Source organism: Gallus gallus, chromosome 15 (genome assembly GCF_016699485.2).
Source record: "Gallus gallus isolate bGalGal1 chromosome 15, bGalGal1.mat.broiler.GRCg7b, whole genome shotgun sequence".
Taxonomy (NCBI): domain Eukaryota; kingdom Metazoa; phylum Chordata; class Aves; order Galliformes; family Phasianidae; genus Gallus; species Gallus gallus.
Genome location: NC_052546.1, coordinates 10,629,371 through 10,646,817, shown reverse-complemented (window position 1 = coordinate 10,646,817; position 17,447 = coordinate 10,629,371). Strand labels below are relative to the sequence as shown.

General features: G+C 45.6%; 1 long non-coding RNA gene across 3 annotated transcripts in view; it reads left to right on the top strand.

Moving 5' to 3' along the window:
• LOC107054686 overlaps positions 1-17,447 on the top strand; it is a 52,913-nt gene that overhangs the window by 16,333 nt on the left and 19,133 nt on the right. For all 3 annotated transcript variants that reach the window (XR_005840091.1, XR_005840090.1, XR_001469198.3), the window contains exons 4-5: positions 8,936-9,058; positions 11,312-11,399. This is a non-coding gene — a long non-coding RNA (uncharacterized LOC107054686). The remainder of the gene's footprint in view (positions 1-8,935; positions 9,059-11,311; positions 11,400-17,447) is intronic.

Here is a 17,447-nt window from a genome sequence, read left to right as displayed (position 1 = left end):
TCAAGGGTGGATATCCATGGAGGATGCTGGGCACTTCAGTGTGACGTGGAAATAACCTCACTGACACATGTGGAGCACTTCCATCCCTCTTTGGGGATTGGACTGGTGGTGATCACTGGGAAGAACAGAGAGAAGCTCTGTGGCACTGAGTGACATGGTTAGTGGGAATGGTGGTGATGGGCTGATGGTTGGACTAGATGATCTCTGTAGTCTTTTCCCACTTTAATGATTCTATGAGCCTTTCATATATTTCTGACCATACAGACCTGGGTCTGTGTTCAGCGCTGACTCCTGCCTGCTGCATTCCCACCTGCTCCTTCCTGGCTGCCTCCCCTCAATGACATCAAATGATCTTTTGGGAAAGACCTCTCCTGGTGGCTGGAATGCCTGTGAATTCAAAGCAGCACAAGATCTCCTGCCAACTACCTGCTGTCCTTTGTATTATTTAAATTACCCCTAAAATTATAGTGTCCTTGGGGAAGAAGAGGAACTCTGTTCCACCAAGTAACGTTAATCAGATTCTATATGGCACTGAATGAATGACTGGAGTCAAGTCCATCAGTTAGAGAGGATCGTGAATGTCAGATTAGCTCAGATTAGCTCAGTAATTATTGAAAGACTCAGTAATACAGTTCGTGAAAGGAGACATGGAAAATGACTTTCCTTCCTTTTAATCAGAGGTTTGTGCTCGGAGAAGGCTTTTAGAAAGTGAGTCCTCGAGAAGGTCTGGCTTTCCCTCCATAGGAGAACATGGTGTGTGGGTTGTATGCAAGCCTGTACAGGGTGGGGGGGATCACAGGGACAAATCCATGCTAGGGACATGGTTAGTGGGCACGGTGGGGATGGGCTGATGATTAGACTTGATGATCTTTGAGGTCTTTTCCAACCTGAATGATTCTATGATTCTATCCCAGGGCTCACTTCCCCCTCGAGCACTCAGCTCCCTGCTATTCACCCCGCCACAGGCATCTAATGGCTGCCTGCCTCCTCTTCTATCAGCACGGACAGGCAGGTGCCGCAGTGCTGTCCCCTATGATGAAGTGGTGCCTTTTCCAGGTGTCTGTGATGGGCACAGGGCAGTCAGGATGCGAAGCCACGGCCTGAACACGGATCTGTGCAGAGATGATCCCCCACCATGGCTGGCTCTGCAGTCATTAGGAAAAGGCAATCCCAGCCCCAACAGCATCAGCAACAAACATCGGCCCCTTCTCTTCGTGCAGGAGAATGCGAGCCATCAGAAAAGCGGGTGTGAACAGGTCTTTATTCTTCTAATTAATTCTCAGCGAGCCGTATTGAAATTGTGCCTCAGTGTGTTTATCGTTAAGACAATTATTTTAGGCTGACCTACTTTTCTCTGTCTCTTCAATAACACGGGCCACATCGTTAGTTCTGTACGCAGGCAGCAGAGAAGGGAAGCTAATTGGTAGCAAGCTCTTTAAGAACTAAAGCAGCCTAATCGTTTGCCTCCTCACGTTCTTCCATTACAGCTGAGGAACTGCAGAAGATGTTCACTGATTAGTCTGCTGAATTATGAATTAGGCTTCTGGTCCCAGTGCAGCTGTTTTCTCCATGTCATTCCTAGCACTTTATTTCCCCATCTGCTTATAAAACCAGGAGCTTGATCCTGCAATAAACACTTCAAATGCTTTTTTTTTTTTTTTTTTTCTGAGGCTAATTAATTGTGTTGCATTTCTCCAACACATATAGGTACCCTGGCATGCATCAAACTAACAATGCTAATTTCTCTGTGCCCAGACAACCTCTCCTACAGACGAGCTGGAAAAGAAAGAGGGCTGCATCAAACGAGCTTTATATTTGTGTTTCTCACCTGTTTGATAGCTTCAGTGCACAATGCAGAAAGGGTGTCAGCAGAGCAGTTGCATTTACAAACCGTGTTTACCGCTCCCAAAGCTACCTGGATTGATCTGTCCTTGCAGGAGCCAAAACAGTGAAGTGACATTAGCTACTGGCTCACACCTCGTGTTCTGCCCTAATCTCCAGTTGCTGCCTTGCCAGCTGGTCCCCATGAGCTGGGAAGAGCGATGCTTGGCAGCCGGTGCAGCGTTAATGGGGTGCGCTGGGGTCTGACTCCGTGATGAGTGAGGCTGCATAAAAGTAACAGCTAAACAAGAGACTAGTTCAAATTAATGAGCCCTTTAAAGTATACAAGCCACTGTGCTTTGCAGTAATTACACAACAAATTGTATTTTATTGCCTATAGTGATCTCACCCTTCAATGGCTTCACGTGTGTGCTTGGAGTGCTATGGAAGGACACTGGATGTTGCACCCAGAGCAAGCTGGACTGACCATTCTGTTTGATTTGGATGCCAACAGTGTCTTCCATATGCAAGAAAATGAATTGGCTTCCCAAACTTACCTGAAGCTCACAGGAATCCTTGAAGACCTGTGGCTTAATGCACTGAATTTTGCATCACTAAGGAAGGTGCTAAACTGGTGGTTGAGATGGCATCTCAGGACCAGCTTTTTCTCAGACAGCTTTTGACAGGAGGGGACAAAATGAAGAGAAGTGTGTTTGGAGGATGGTGAGAAGGAGGAAGACAGGACAGGACAGGAAACATCATCCCTAGGTTTATACATCTTGTTGGAGGTGTTGTCTTCTGCATGAGTAGCCCAGGGTGTTCGTATGGTCACTAGAGAGAAAGAGGTCAAGAGGGCCATTGATCTAAGCCATACTATAAGTTCCATTTGGGATGGACTGATTAATGTCCTAAACATAGAATAATAGAATCATTAAGATTGGAAAAGACCACTAAGATCATCAAGTTCAGCCATCAACCCATGCCCACCATGCCCACTAAGCAGGCCCTCAGTGCCACATCCACCCTTTCCTTGAAAACCTCTAGGGAATGTGAGTTCTCAGGTGGCAATGAAGGAATTGGGATGACCAATTCAGAACAGAGGTGTCAAAAGACAGGTGAAATCAGCTCTGCCTCTTCTTCTTGACCCCCTTCACACAAGGCTGTTTTATTTGTCCTTAGCGTGCTCCCTTTACCTTTCCACCTCCCTCCCTTTAGCTTTCTTTCTTTCTTTCTTTTTTTTTAAATGACCACTCAGAAATAAAAAAGCCCCAAACCCATTTTTTTTTTACCACTGGGACAGCTGAGTATTGGAAGCGGTTGCCCAGGGAGGATGTACAGTCTTCACCCTTGCAGCTTTTAGGACAAGATTGGACAAAGCCCTAAGCAACCTCATCTCATCTTGTAGTCTTTGAGCAAGAGGTTGGACTAGAAGCCTCCTGAGGTCCCTTTGATGACCCAACGGCTGAAGCCATAACCCAAATTTCACTGACATTTGAGATGGTGCATTTGAGAGAGTTTGCTAACGAATGAATGCCCTGCCCTGGTCTAGCTAGCCTTTGGTTTCGAGGAAGCCCTTCGGTATCTGGTGACTTCCCCAGTGGCTGTGCTCTCCAACCACAGCCCCGGTGCAAAGTGGAGCATCTCAACTATCTGAGCAACTTCCCTCCAGCCCCACCACTGGCTGCCAGATACCCTGGGGTCTTTGCTATAACCTATAAGAAATAGTGATGAGGTGATCAGCTGTCTTCAGCATCTACATTGCTCACGATGGAACCTGTCACCATCTTTATTACCAGTTGGCCAGATGAAGTGACCTTCATTTTACACAATATTATGCTGCTGTACATTTCTTTCCTGTTTATGTTGCTGAATTCTGGTGGTTGGTTTTTGTTGTGTTTTGTCTGTTTTGTTTGTCAGTGTTTGTTGGCTTTTTTTTTAGCATTTAATCATTCAGGGCTGTTCAGGAGCCGCCTTTTAATGTATGTTTTTTAATGATCTGGATGTAACTCCATCAATCAACAGAGCTCAAGGATGAAGGCGAAGTCCAGGCTGGCATCAGTCTTAGCTACATTTCTGCTCTTTAGCTAAGGCAGCAAAACATCAGATTTATGGTTTTAGATTTGTAAATACTTCTTCTAAACCCAATAAATGAAACTAGCCCCTGGTGTATCCTCGGTGCTCAAGACTGAATGAGTCCAATCAGCCTGTGAAGAGCTGCTCCCTGCAGAATAATTTCAGTGTTTGGGCCAGTCCATTGTGGAAATCATTTATGGCTGTACCTTAGCATTGATGGTTTCTTGTTCAGAGCAAGAAGCTCCAAAGGTGACTTGGTTTCTTGCCAGAACTTCTTTGTTGATAAACTGCTGTTCTCTCTTTCCTCATCCTGTTTCTTCAGTGTTTTTTCAGGGGAAGACAAAGAATAAATGCAGTTTATAAAGAAGATGAATACTTACTTTGCTCCCTTTTGTGTTTGCCTGTTTGCAGTCTTCTCAAGCTGGTTTTGTCTTGTTTTTTTTTTTTTTTTTTTTTTTTTTTTTTGTATTCTGGATGCATCTGTACCTATCCGGCACAGTGCATGAATGATAACAACCCTCTGTGTTAGCAGTGGGTCGTGGCATCAACAATAAATGATAGCATCTGCATGGAATTCATACACTTGTCCTCCCTCCTGCTGTACTTCGTTACTGCAGACCTTGCAAATACCTTAGGCCAGATAAAGTCCAGGCTTCAGAGGGAAGATATTCATTTCTTGTTGGGCTTTGTAGTATGGAGGGAAGCAGTTGCTCCCTGTCACAGATGTCTACAGAATCCACAGATAAGAGGTGACGGATGACCAAGGTGTGGCACCGCACCCCATGCAATTTCTTCTGCAGGTGAGAAGTGCTTTGTCAACAACTGTGAGAAGTATCTCTTGTCTGAGAGCTTGAACCTGAGAGCAGGCAGGGAAAACATCAGTTTACTACTGCAACGGGTTCTGATTTCTCACGTGGATGTAGGAATTTAAATTCCAGGCTGCAGATGAGCATCAACACAAGTTTGCCTTCAGAGCTGCCGATGGAGCTCTCGCTGGAGTTTTGCCAGGGATCAGTCTCCTCTTAAGCCATGAATATGAACAGTTAAGTTCTGCAGCGCAGACAGTGGAGGACAGCCCCGTATAAAGCTCTGCACAAGGACTGAGCTGGAAAAATCATGCATGCAGTTGCATGTTGTATTTGTGTTGGAGAGGAATGGTCACAGATGGCAGAGCAGCGGTGGTAGGCATGCCAGGATAACCCCCATGGGACAGCCCTCTGGAGGTAGGGATGAGCAGTCCTCTCTCATGGCCAAAGGTGGGATCCTTCCTTGGGAATCATTCGTCTTGCTGTGAATCCACAGCACAAAAACAAAGCAAAAAAACCCCAGTATACCTTGCAGTCCTAAGTAGCTGCCATAGTCAAGGGAAGACGCAGAGGACTGCATTGGATGTCATCAGCATCTATGAGGTGCCCCTGTGAGCCTGGGTCCAAACTCATCCTGGAAGCCACATCAGTGGGGCTGCACATTGAATGCTGGAGCAACACTTCCAGGACTGCACAGCAGTACAAAAAGGGTGTCAAAGAACTGCACAATTTCAAACATGGTCTTCTAGATCTAACTAGCTCCTAATTTAAGTGCCTGCATCAGATTTACTGATGAAAGTTAATCATATTGGGAGTTTGTGGTGAGAGTGTTGGTGTGAATACCAATATTGCAATAATTAACCTGCAAACTGGATAACTCGTCTGTATACTCTGTTTTAGGGGATCACGATTTAGAGCTGAGCAACTACATTTGCATGACAGCTCTGCCCTTCTGCTATTGAACATTCGTTCTGCAGGAGGAAGGGTACATGGTTTGGTTTGAAAATGGAGAGGCTTTGAGCCAAATGAGACACTGTGATGTGTGCCAAGCTTGGACGGCTTGGTGGAATTAGTAAGGTGAGAATGACAAAAATAGCCTGCAATATTTTGACATGGGAAACTTTCTGAGAGCTGCCAAACCTCTCATCTCTACTGTTGAGTCAGTCACAAATTGCATTTATGTTGCACCCTGCAGAGCTCGCTGTCTAAATCTGCAATAAAACTTGGGGAAGTGCTCAGTGGCCACTGAGTGGAGCACGTATCAGCCAGACCCATCAGCCCAAATGTCTTTTTGTCTCCTCTGGAAAGGAACAAACTCAGCTGGAAATGCCTATGGATAGAACAGGCTTGTCAGTGTCAGACAGTGTCAGAAATCTCTTGACCACGATGCTGAGAAATGGTGAGAGTGCTTAAGAGGAGAGCAGCACATTTCAGAACTTAGAGGTGTGTGAATTGGAGCGCCCAATGGGGTGCTGGTCTGCTGAAGCTAAGGCTGTTGTGTCCAAGTGTATGGGAACTGCTGAGTCAGGGCCTGAAGCAGTGATGGAGCACCTGGGGAAAGGACCTGGTCAGCCCTGGGAGCACAGGTGAAGGCAATGCAGCTGTGTGATAGGAAGGGGTGTAGCCTGGCTGCACCTCTCTTAGACCTTATTTAAGGGCTGACTGCCCCTGGGGAAGGGTCTCTTTCTGGGGATCCCTCTTTGGTGGAGCTTTCTGCTGTGAAGCTGGAATCTTCTGATATGGGTGAGCAATCTTCTTCCCTTCCTTTGTAGCACTTCTCTGTTGTGTCAGTCCTTTTGTCGTTACACCTTTGTTGTAATGCCTTTCCCATTGTATTGATCTGTCCAATTGCTACACCAAGTGACATGCAAAGACAAGTATTTACAAGCTCATTGTATCACTTCCCCAGTGCTAAAGACTTGTAGGTGTGCATGATGTTATGAAAAGCTACATACCCCACTGGGCTTTATGAGGTTCACCACAATGATCTTAAAGACCTCAGCCTTTTCTTCACTTGGTTTTTGCTGCTGATTTCTGTCTCAGGATACCGCCCATTGAAAGTGGACTTGGGACCCTGTGATTTCAGAACCTTTGTGCAGACATCTGCCTTGGCTGCTGGACGGGACACTCAACATTACAGTGCTGCTTTGCCTCACTTTACCTTCCTCGAATCAAATGTCTTTTTGTGCTGAGTGTCTTCACTGGGCTTTTGGCAGGCTTCCTTGTCATTAGGTTGTGTGGCAGACAGCATTCCTGCAGAGTCAGGGCCAGACTCTCAGCCAGGGCCCTTGGGTCTCCTCCCATTCTCCACCTTTCATAGAGTAAGGAAAAGTGACCTGGTGAAAGCAGTGGTCTCAACACAGGAGACAATCTGTTGAAGGGATCCCTTAAGTGGCTGCCATTTACTTATTTAAGGACTGAAATAGATATCTTTCAGCTTCTGTCTTGAGTAGAGTTGGTGCCAGTGGCTGACATCTGACATCCAAAGCCCAAGGCGATGGGCACGTGGTGAAGGTGATGACCTACTTATGGCTGCATCAGCAGGGAAGAGAATGAACGCTATAAGAGAAGTGGACCATTCATTGACATCAGAGCCCAGATATGATGGCAACTAGCTTTCAAGTATGGGTTGTTTGTATCCAGAGAGAGAAACTGCACCTTTCCTGATGGGGTAGGTGAGGCTGCCATACTGCTCGCAGTGGTTGTGTTTTGTGTGGATGGAGTGAGGTTGGTAGGCATCAAGAAGAGCTTCAGGTTGGATATTGTGAAAAATATCTCTGAAAGAGTGGTCAGGCAGTGAAATGGGCTGCCTGGGGGGGTAGTTGGCTCACTGTCCCTGGAGACATTCAAGAAATATTTAGATTTGGTGCTAAGGGATATGGTTTAGTGGGGTTACATGGGTGGTAGGTGGGTGGTTGGACTGGATGATCTTGGAGGTCTTCTCCAATCTTAGTGAGTCTACGATTCTCCTCCTCAGAGCAGCAGGTTCTTATGCTTATATGGTGTTTTGTGAGGAGGATCAGGGTGTAAGCTGCCTAATATGCGTGCTCTCTCTTTAGAAAATAGCATATTTGAATTAGAACTGTTTAATGTTCAAATAAATCATGTCTTATTATTATTACTACTAGGATTCTATAGCAACTCATGGGTGTTACAGTTTTACTTCTCTTTTCATACAATTGTAGACTCTTAGTATCATTAAAATTGGAAAAGAACCCTAAGATCACTGAGCCCAACCCCAGCCCACCCCTGCTGTGCCCACATCCCTCAGTGCCACATCCCCACAGTTCTGGAGCACCTCTAGGGATGGTGATTCCAACACCTCTCTAGGCAAACTTCTGTTGTTCCTTGTAAGCCTTTCCACCTCTAGAGAGAGCCACAGGGATGCTCATTGTGCAGCTTCCATTTCACCAAGGTTGTAGTCTCATCCCCACAATGGCTGGGGGATTTGGTTGAAGATATATTTAAAGGTAAAACAATTACTGAACCCATTGGCAGTAAGAGGCTTCCTCACCACGTCCCCATCCCATAATACACAGCTCAGAGTAAGAAAGGTCACAGATACCCATTGCTCATCGCAATAAACCTAACAAATAATTGGCTGGGAGTAATGGGATGAAAATGAGAGGAAGGGATAGTTAAGCTGACTGCCGGGGAAGCTTTCCCTAGAGATCAATTTTACAGGGGAAGAAGTTCTGGGACAGAGATGATTGAAACTTCACATGTTCAGAGATGATCTGGGAAAATAATGGAGTTACGGTGTGTGTCAGTGACCCAGCCCAGAAATCCTCCTGAGTTTGCTGGGGAAGGATTTTTTTTATTGTTCTTGCACATCATATGGAAAAAAATAAATCACGTAGAGTCAGCCTGGCATGTTTTCATTAGGCAGATAAATACTGTGCTTTATTGTGGCGCTATTTACCTGGCTTATGTGCATCTTTCTCGCTTGATGGTGGCCACTTTTACATAGAAAGAACACAATTTAATCTAAAAGGAACAGAAAAACCAACACAAAATTAAAGTGTTCCTGCGTTTCCGTAGCACAGCGTTTCCATTTAGATGCTTTCCAAATGAAACAGTGGTATATTTCCAATTTCCTCTATTACTGCGTGCACAGAGCACGAGTTGAATTCGGTCAGAAATGAAACGTAGTCTCATTCACTCTGAATCTCAGCTTATTAATTGCATCTTCTTTTTCATCTTCTGTTTTTTTTTTTTGTCTTGCTGTACCTGAGGTGCTTAAAGCCAGACAGAATCCAGACTGCCACAGGAGGAGAAGAAAGGAAGACGAGAAGAAAGAAAATGAGATGGGATTTTCCTTATCTTCCTCTCGCTGTGGGAACTGCTGAGCACATGCTGTAAGCTGGAGCAGCACGACACGACTCTGCTGTCAGCAGCAGGTTCAATTAGGAATGTTTTACAGCCCAATGGCACGAGCAGGGCGACCTTGGTGGGAGCCATTTATGTTTTGATGACCTGATGTCAGTCAAACGGGAGTCAAATTTATCCCAGCCCACTGTTAATGACATGAAAACTCATGGTTGGCCCAGTGTGGCCAATGACTGGCAATGGCAGACCCACACCTCTGGCAGAGGTTTGTCCCACCTGTGCTGGCTGCCTCCCAATGCAAACTTCTTGGCTTAGCCTGCAGGAAGTTAAAGCTCCCAGCCTCCTGCAATCACAGCAACAGATATACACTAATTTCTGTTCTTGAAAGATATATTTTTCATAAATTTCACTTTCGGTGTTTGCAGTGTGGGCTCTTTCCCAAACAAAGCAGCCAGCGACTGAGCCTGGGTTTATTGCCTCCACAATCCAAATTGCAGCTATTATCGCTATCTACAACCTGCAATTATCCTCAGCTTGCATATTTCATTTCTTTATCAACACATACTTTGAGCTGATGAGAGGTGATAGACTGGCAGCTCGGGAAGCCACGGCTGCTCTCCTAGCAGCAGCTGCAAAGGCAGAGAGCAGCCCCTCACTCACTGCAGCAGCTGTGTGATTGCTGCAGCATTCAGGGACACAGAGCGTCTCATGGTGGTGAGGGGAGTTCTGATGCATCTCAGGCCTCCCTGCTTTCCTCTGCCTTACTCTGTGCAGAATGAAGGGAGCCCACCATTTCATGCATTTTTCATGGCCCTGCGGTGTTATCCATCCCTTGTGCTGCCTCAGCAGTTTTTGTTTCCTCTGCCATGATAGGGATTGATTTACCCATCCCTAAAGATCTTCAGGCTGCCAGGCTGGAGGGTTCTACCATGCTGGGGCTGCTGTGCAGCTGCGTTTCCTGGGATACTCCTATTTCATCCAGCAATCCTGTCTGGGTGAAGTAGAAGTAGGACTTAATAATAACAACTTTGGTCACCGGGCAAGTTTGTAGATTGAAATGGCAATGAGATCTGGCTACCAGATGCCTTTGGGAGGCTCAGTGACTGCTCAACGGGGAACCAAGCTGAAATGTTTGGCTCTATTCTTCATTTCAAAGTAACTGCGTTGCAGAATGTCCATTCTGTTGAAAATCAACAAATCCACAGTCTCAAGAAGGTAAGCTACTTTGTCCCAGTCAATTACCGCTTAATTGGAGGCTGAGGATGACCCTGCTGTGGTGGTGGAGGGACAGCTGCCTGCCTTCTTCATTCCAGTGGGTAAAACACAAGAGGGATATAGAGTCAGAGATATAGAATTATAGAATTGTTTGAGTTGGAAGGAAGCCGTAAAGGCCATCTGATCCATCTGTGATGAATGGGGGCACACACAGTTCCATCAGTGCTGAGAGCCCTATCCCCTGACCTTGGCTGTCTGCAGTCATGGAGCACCACCACCTCTCTGGGCAACCTGTGCAGTGCCTCACTATCCTCATTGTAAAGAATATTTTCCTTACACCCAGTCAAAAAATCCACTCGTAGTCTGAAACCATTTCCCTTCATCCTATCGCACAGACCCTACTGAAGAGTCTGTCCCTTTCTTTCTTATGGCCCCTCATTAGATACCAAAGGCTGCTCTCATATCTCCCCACAGCCCTCCCTTCTCCAGGCTGCACAGCCCCAGCTCTCAGCCTGTCCCCATAGGAAGGTGTTCCATCCCTCCTCTGGTCGTGCTGCAGCAGGTCCATGTCTCTCCTGCACTGTCCCCATTTGGACACTGACCCACCATGGAGCGTGGGGCTGAGATGTGGATCCATTCTACGCTGATGCAGAATTTAAGTGTCCGTCAGGTGTAGGGATGCTGTAATTTTGGTTTCCAAGCTGCAGGTGCTGCAGACATTCCCATTTTTTGCTCAAAATGGAATTGAAATTTTTGGTTCTAATCACTGAGGTGGAATTGTTCCATTTTTCTTTCTTTCTTTTTCCAGCAAGAAAACTTAAAAAAAAAAAACCAAAAATCTGCTTGAATTTGGATCGAATTGAATTCTTTTTCCCACTTCTTAACTTGGTAGTTGAACTGAAAAATCGATTACTCACCCAGCATTGCTCCTGCACATGTCCGGGAGTAGAAACTGTTGTTTCTGTTTGATAGCAGGTGCTCGGTAATCTGATCAAATGAACACCAGGGCAAGGATAGGTCACCTCATTGCCTTTTCTAACTCATCCCTTCTTGCCTTCAACCCGCAGGGCTGCAGGGGAGACCCCAGAGTGCTTCCTTTCCTTCGTGCTGTGCCCACCCTGTGGAATACAGAGCCAATTTAGATGGCAATATGTGGTAAGAGCTTGGTTTTGATGCTAATGGCTGGTGGTGGTTTTCTAAAGTATGCTTCAACATCAACATAAGTTTTGTTGGACACAATAACCAGTTCCCCTTGAGGAGCATTCCGATAGTTCCTGCCTCATAATCTTGTATAATAACAGTCTCCAAAGGAAAAATGTTGTCACTAGATGTGAAGTGCTAATGACTGTGATGCTGTGTCATAATAAGAAAGAGAAGAGAAAAACAACTTTGTCAGTGGCACGTTTCCAAACAAACAGCTCTGCTGGAAAGAAATGAGCTGTTTGAGCAGTGCAGCAGCTGAGGGAGAGGGGAGGGAAGCTGATCTGCTGACAGGTTTGTGGATGGAGCAGAACGGTAAGGTCAGCCAACCCTGAGCATTGGGAGTGTGTGTTTTGTCTCCTGCCTCCCCATCACGGACAAAGCATCGTTCCCTTCAGGCTTTCTGAACCGTGCTATCTCCTGTGTACCCTCAGTGGTGGAAATATCCCCCCAGTTCCATCACAGCTGTCAGATATGGAATGTTTTCCTGTCCAGGAGGTCAATGTCTGCTCTTTGTAAGGTTCTCATTGTGTGGTTGTATGTTTTGCTACAGCATCGCTGGAGGATGCTGGACACCCAGCCCAGATTTGGGTGTCATTGCTCTCTCAATGCTTTTGCTGTACAAGGGATCATGTAAGGAGCTGAGAACAAATCCATCATGTGGTAACAGCAGGAGGAGCTGGCAGCTGGGTCTAGGGAAAGCTTACAGCAAGCAAGCTCCAACCCCCACCTCCTGCCTCCTCCCTTGATCTCCTCCAGCCCTGGCCCTACTTGATGCTTGCTGGGCTTTAACCAAAATGAAAAGTCTGGCTCATAAGACAGCCACAAAGAAAAACTGTCAGCAAAATAATAAAAATATCAGGAGGCGAGAGCAGGCATGTGCCAGCAAAGTAAGCACTGCCGTGTGCCCTGAAGTCAGGGCAAGTGTCTGTGGGCTCTTGTATGGGATTAAAACTGTCCATCTTCGCAATGGATGCTTAGAGTTTCTGTCTTGATGGGTCCCCGGGGGGTGACGGAGGACTTTTTTCTCCATTTTCATCTAACAGCTGCCGGAGGTGGCTGCACCAGTGATAAATCCTGACTGTGCTGCTGCAGCCTGGCAGGGCAACAAAATGCCACGGGGCTGAGCGTGGCCAAACACCACTAACTGGGGTGGGGACAGCAGAGCGCTGGGGACAGGAGAGGCGAGCTCTCACTGCTTATTGCATCTCGTTGAGGTTTTAGTTAATGATGCCTCCAGACCCCAAACTGGACTTGAAATCATTGCCAGGAGGAGTAAACGTGCCCAGGCTCAGGAGGTGTGCAGGGGCGGCTCCGCAGCATTTACTGGGGCTGCAGGAGCTCCTGCACATCTGCTGATGGGAGCTGAAGGTCTGCCAATGGCTTGGAATGGCATCAGTTGTCCGGAGAGGTTGGGAAGCCTCCATCCTTGGAGGAGATCAAAGCCTGACTGGCCATGGTGCAGGGTGGCCAACTGGAGCAAGGAGCTGGACGAGGCAATTCCCAGGGATGCCTCCAATTTCTGCAGTTCTTATTTTCTCTAAAAATGAGGCACTGCCGACTGGGAAGGAGGAAATAATGCTCTATCTTAAGTAACGTTTAGAAAAACACTCCTTTCCTCAGTCATTCATTTATTTTTATTTCTGCTAGATGTTACTGCTGCTCTCATAAATAATTCACATTTTGTAAAGTCTGTTGTATTATTTAAAGCGGTACATATTAATCACCTTTAGTGCATTCTAGGGCACCAGGACTACTTTTAATGAATTGTAAAGCGCTCTTTACATGTACAAATAGGATTAACTGTAATTTGCAGGCTAGCCCTACCAGATTCAGTATTTCATAGATCTCTGCAGTCTATTTGTATTTAGTTATTCAAGGAAAATATTCTTTTCCATTGATATTTGAACAGCATATGTCCCTGATGTAAGAATTTGGAAGAATCTGAAGCTCGAAATTTGGCCTTCCTCTATACTAGGCTTCTGGATTGATTGTGTACACGTACTGTACTGAGTTTTTCTGTCCATAACAGTCCTCATGTAAGTAGGCAAATGAACTTAAAACATCTGAAGCACCCATAAAAAGGAGAGGAGGGAAGGGAAGAGAAGGGAAGGGAAGGGAAGCTCCTCACCCCAAGATGGCTGTATGCAATGTACTGAATCTCCTGTGCTTCCCTTCCACTTTGCCAGTGCCAGTGTTTTTAATAGGAGCCTTACTTGTGGCCAAACGATCTGTCACCATTTCTTCGCCTTTAACTCACAGCTCGATATCTGTAATACTTCATAAACAGAGCACAGGATGAGACTATTTTAATTAGCTGTGTTGTAAAAAGAAAAGCTTTTAGTGTCTCGGGAAATGAGTAAATATACATGTATGTATTGCTTTATTATAAAGAGGTTCTCTGCATCACTGGCTTTATTGCTGTTTAATAACTTTAAAAAATGCAATATGGAAAGCCTTTTCCTCAATGCACAGAAGTAACCTCTAATAACTGGAAAGCAGAAAGATCCTTTTGGTCGCACAGTGGAGAGAAAAGCATCTTGTGGGGATAAACCTCAATATTTCTATCTGCTTAGGGTTGCCAGAAATGAAGGATACTTGTAGTGCTGAAAGACTTTTCATAAATTAAGAGTGATTGAAATTGTTTATCGATGATTTTCAAGATAAAATGATGACATATCTGTGGCATACTATTATTATTTTGCTGTGTGTATGCTGGTATTTAGCAGAGGGCACATATGCATTCTCATTTCCTGTTAATTTGTAGTGAATGGTATCTACCAAAACTCATATCAGCATAGAATCTAATAATGAAGATAAGTAGTCAAAATATTTCCTTGTATTCTGAAGTAAACACTGTAGGGTCTTTCTTATCTTGATAATAATCAAGCAGATGATAACAAAGTAGTAATACATAACAGCATATGTTTTTCATTTGCACAGCTTGAAGCACCAACAGTAAAGAAAAACACACCTGGTCTAATTGATAGTTTTCCTCATGTGAAGGGGAGGCCATGTGCTGTTGATGGTATACACACCTTTTTGCCCTGCCAAGATTTGCTATTTTATCAGGAGGCGGAGTCTGACAAACAGCAGTGCTTCATTTGTTATCACAAATTCCGTGTTAATGACCACTGATAATGCTGCAATGCACTCTTGTTTCTGCAGAAGTTCTTTGGTCTTTCCCAATATCTTCATCTTCCTTGGGCAGAAGTTTCAGGAGGTTTGCTCTTGCAAGTTCCACGATAAAATAATCAAACATATAATTATTTACAGTTCTATTCTGTAGAATCCTAACGCCGTCATTTTAGCATTTGTGCTTTCATTTGCACAGCGGCTGGTCTGTAATTCCCCACCTCAGGCCATTGAGAACCTACTTCCATATAAACTCCAGTAACACTCATGGAAATTGTGGCTGTGCTTAGTGATCCATGGAGGACCTCCTCAGTGGGGAAAACAGAAATCTGCTTTCTTTCTAGGGTCGTGCTTTGGCTTGCTGCAGTCACCATTCACATGGGGTATGGAAATCTTACCATGATAGGGCGCAGCTCTCAGTCACACTGTTTGCCCTCCAGATGATGTTTAACTACGAAGTGTTTATGGATTAAAAAATACCTACACGGAGAAAAGATTTGACTATATAGTGTTATCACAGCTGTAGGCTGAAATCCTGTAAGCACACATCCCAAATGTCGTTTTATCTCAACAGAAAACGGAATAATTCTTGGAGAATGCCCTATAAGTAGCATAGCAAACATTTGGTTCTCAAGGTGCAATGTAGATGTGATTTCTTGGTATTTGGGATGAAGTATGCTGAACTCCATCCCAAAGAGCCCTGCCCAAGAGATGATCATGCTCAGCATTTCAATGCCCTGTCCTGCTTATTAGACTCACCAAATCTTTACAATAAAATGTCAGAGTGTCCAGATAGGCTGAACATTTGCTGCTTTGTCTCAGTGGATGTGTCCAGGAGACTTTTTGTATGCCTTTTCCCTGCCTGATTGACAAGTGCAGAAGCAAAGGCCGGTGATAACAGCACATCTGGCAGAACATAACGCTGTATCTATGATTTGCAGTGTGAGCCTTTGGCAACACAAAAAGATCTTTTCTCCTTAACTTTGTGATTAGTTTTGTTAAAAGACAAGGCCTCCCCAGCTGAAGCCCTCCTGAGAGCAAGGTTTAATCAGCAGCGGCGCTGACTTGTTGGAATGGCCTCCCTATGTCTCATGTAGCAAATGGAATAGGGATCTTCCCTTGCAAGAGAGAGTGAGCAATCACCTCCCAAAACAAACAAAAACTAGGAAGGATTAATTAGCCTTTAAAACGAGGGGCAGGAGGTCATCATGATTCTGGCTGCCATGCGGGTGGTGTGCGGTGGTTCCTCAAGAAGGATTAGGATGCGTATCCAGATCCTAACCCCAACGATCACGCCTCTGGGTCATGCACAGTGTGAGAACACCCAGCTGGGAGAGGGGGAAGAAGCTTTCTGCTCTCAGGACAAAAGGTGAATCGTGACTCTGATTTCCCGTTTTGTCTTCTCCTGAGCATTCATTGCTCTGAATCCTGGTGCATGTCTATATGGCAGACTCCTCTTTAAACTGCACTGTGCCAACCTCCCACTGTTTGACAATTTTCTAATATACTCAGGTATTTTTGGCTGGACTTTTCTGCTATAGTTTTACCTGTGAAGCTGGAAAGACATCGAGTCCTTGGAGAGTGCCTAGAGATGGGGAACAAGGCTGTGAAGGGTCTGGAGCACGTGTGTTATGGAGAGCAGATGAGGGGGCTGGGTTGGCTCAGTCTGGAGAAGAGGAGGCTCAGCAGAGACCTCATTGCTCCCTACAGCTCCTGAAAGGAGACTGTGGTGAGGTGGGGATTGGTCTGCTCCCATGTAACAGCAATAGGAGGAGGGGTGATGGCCTCCAGCTGTGCTAGAGGAGGTTCAGGTTGGACGTTAGGAAACATTTCTTCTCCAAAAGAGTGGCGATGCAGTGGCACAGCTGCCCAGAGGGTGGTGGAGTCACCAACTCTGAACGTGTTCCAGAATGGTGGAGATGTGGCACTGAGGAACGTGGTCATTGGGCAATATTAGTGACAGGTGGGACCTGATGATCTTAGAGGTCTTTTCCAACCTTATTGATTCTATGACTCTATGACTTCAAGTGGTGACTGGACTGTTATTTTTGGCAAATTTAGGGACAGTGGCAGTAGTCCAGAAGGTCCAGAAACCCTGGACAGCACAGATATGGGAGGAAAAGCAGATGTGTTCGGGTTCGCAGAGGACCTGTGATTTAAGCTCTACATGTAATAAAAGCAGCATCTTCTCAGAAAGACCCAACACATTTTCCTAACGGCCTTTGTCCCTGTCTCACTGGGATGAATTCCACATATACATCACAGCCTGGTTTATGCATAGATATGATCCAGGCAGCAAATTGAGCTCCTCTCTGTCTACCACAGCCACCAGAGCTGTTGGCCTTTTCAGCTCTCAGAGAGATTCGGTTGAGAGAAGAAATTCACCCTGTAGGTTGTTCCTTGGGTAGAATCGCATTTTTGCTGAATGCAATACATTATAGAACTGAAGAGCTCCTGCAAGAGAATATCTCTCTGAATGTGTTATCTCAGGAGGAGTTAAGGACAGAAAAATGTCTCTGTTGCCTTTGCTGATCCCAAATGGCCGTGAGGATGCTCAGATACATGGTAAAGGATTGTAAAGGACTGTCCCAGGGTTTGGGGCACCTACCAATGGGGCAGAGATTATTTGTGGGGATGGGGATGGTTTGTACAGGGGAGGTTCAGGTTGGATATCTGTAAGAATTCATTCTCTGAAAGAGTGGTGATGCAAAGGTGCAAGCTGCAAAGTGGTAGGATTGCTGTCCCTGGGGGTGTTTCAGAACCATGGAGATGTGGCACTGAGGGATGTGGTCAGTGGGCATACTGGGGGTGGGCTGAACGTTGTACTTGCTGATCTTAGTGGTCTTTTCCAACCCTAAGGATACTATG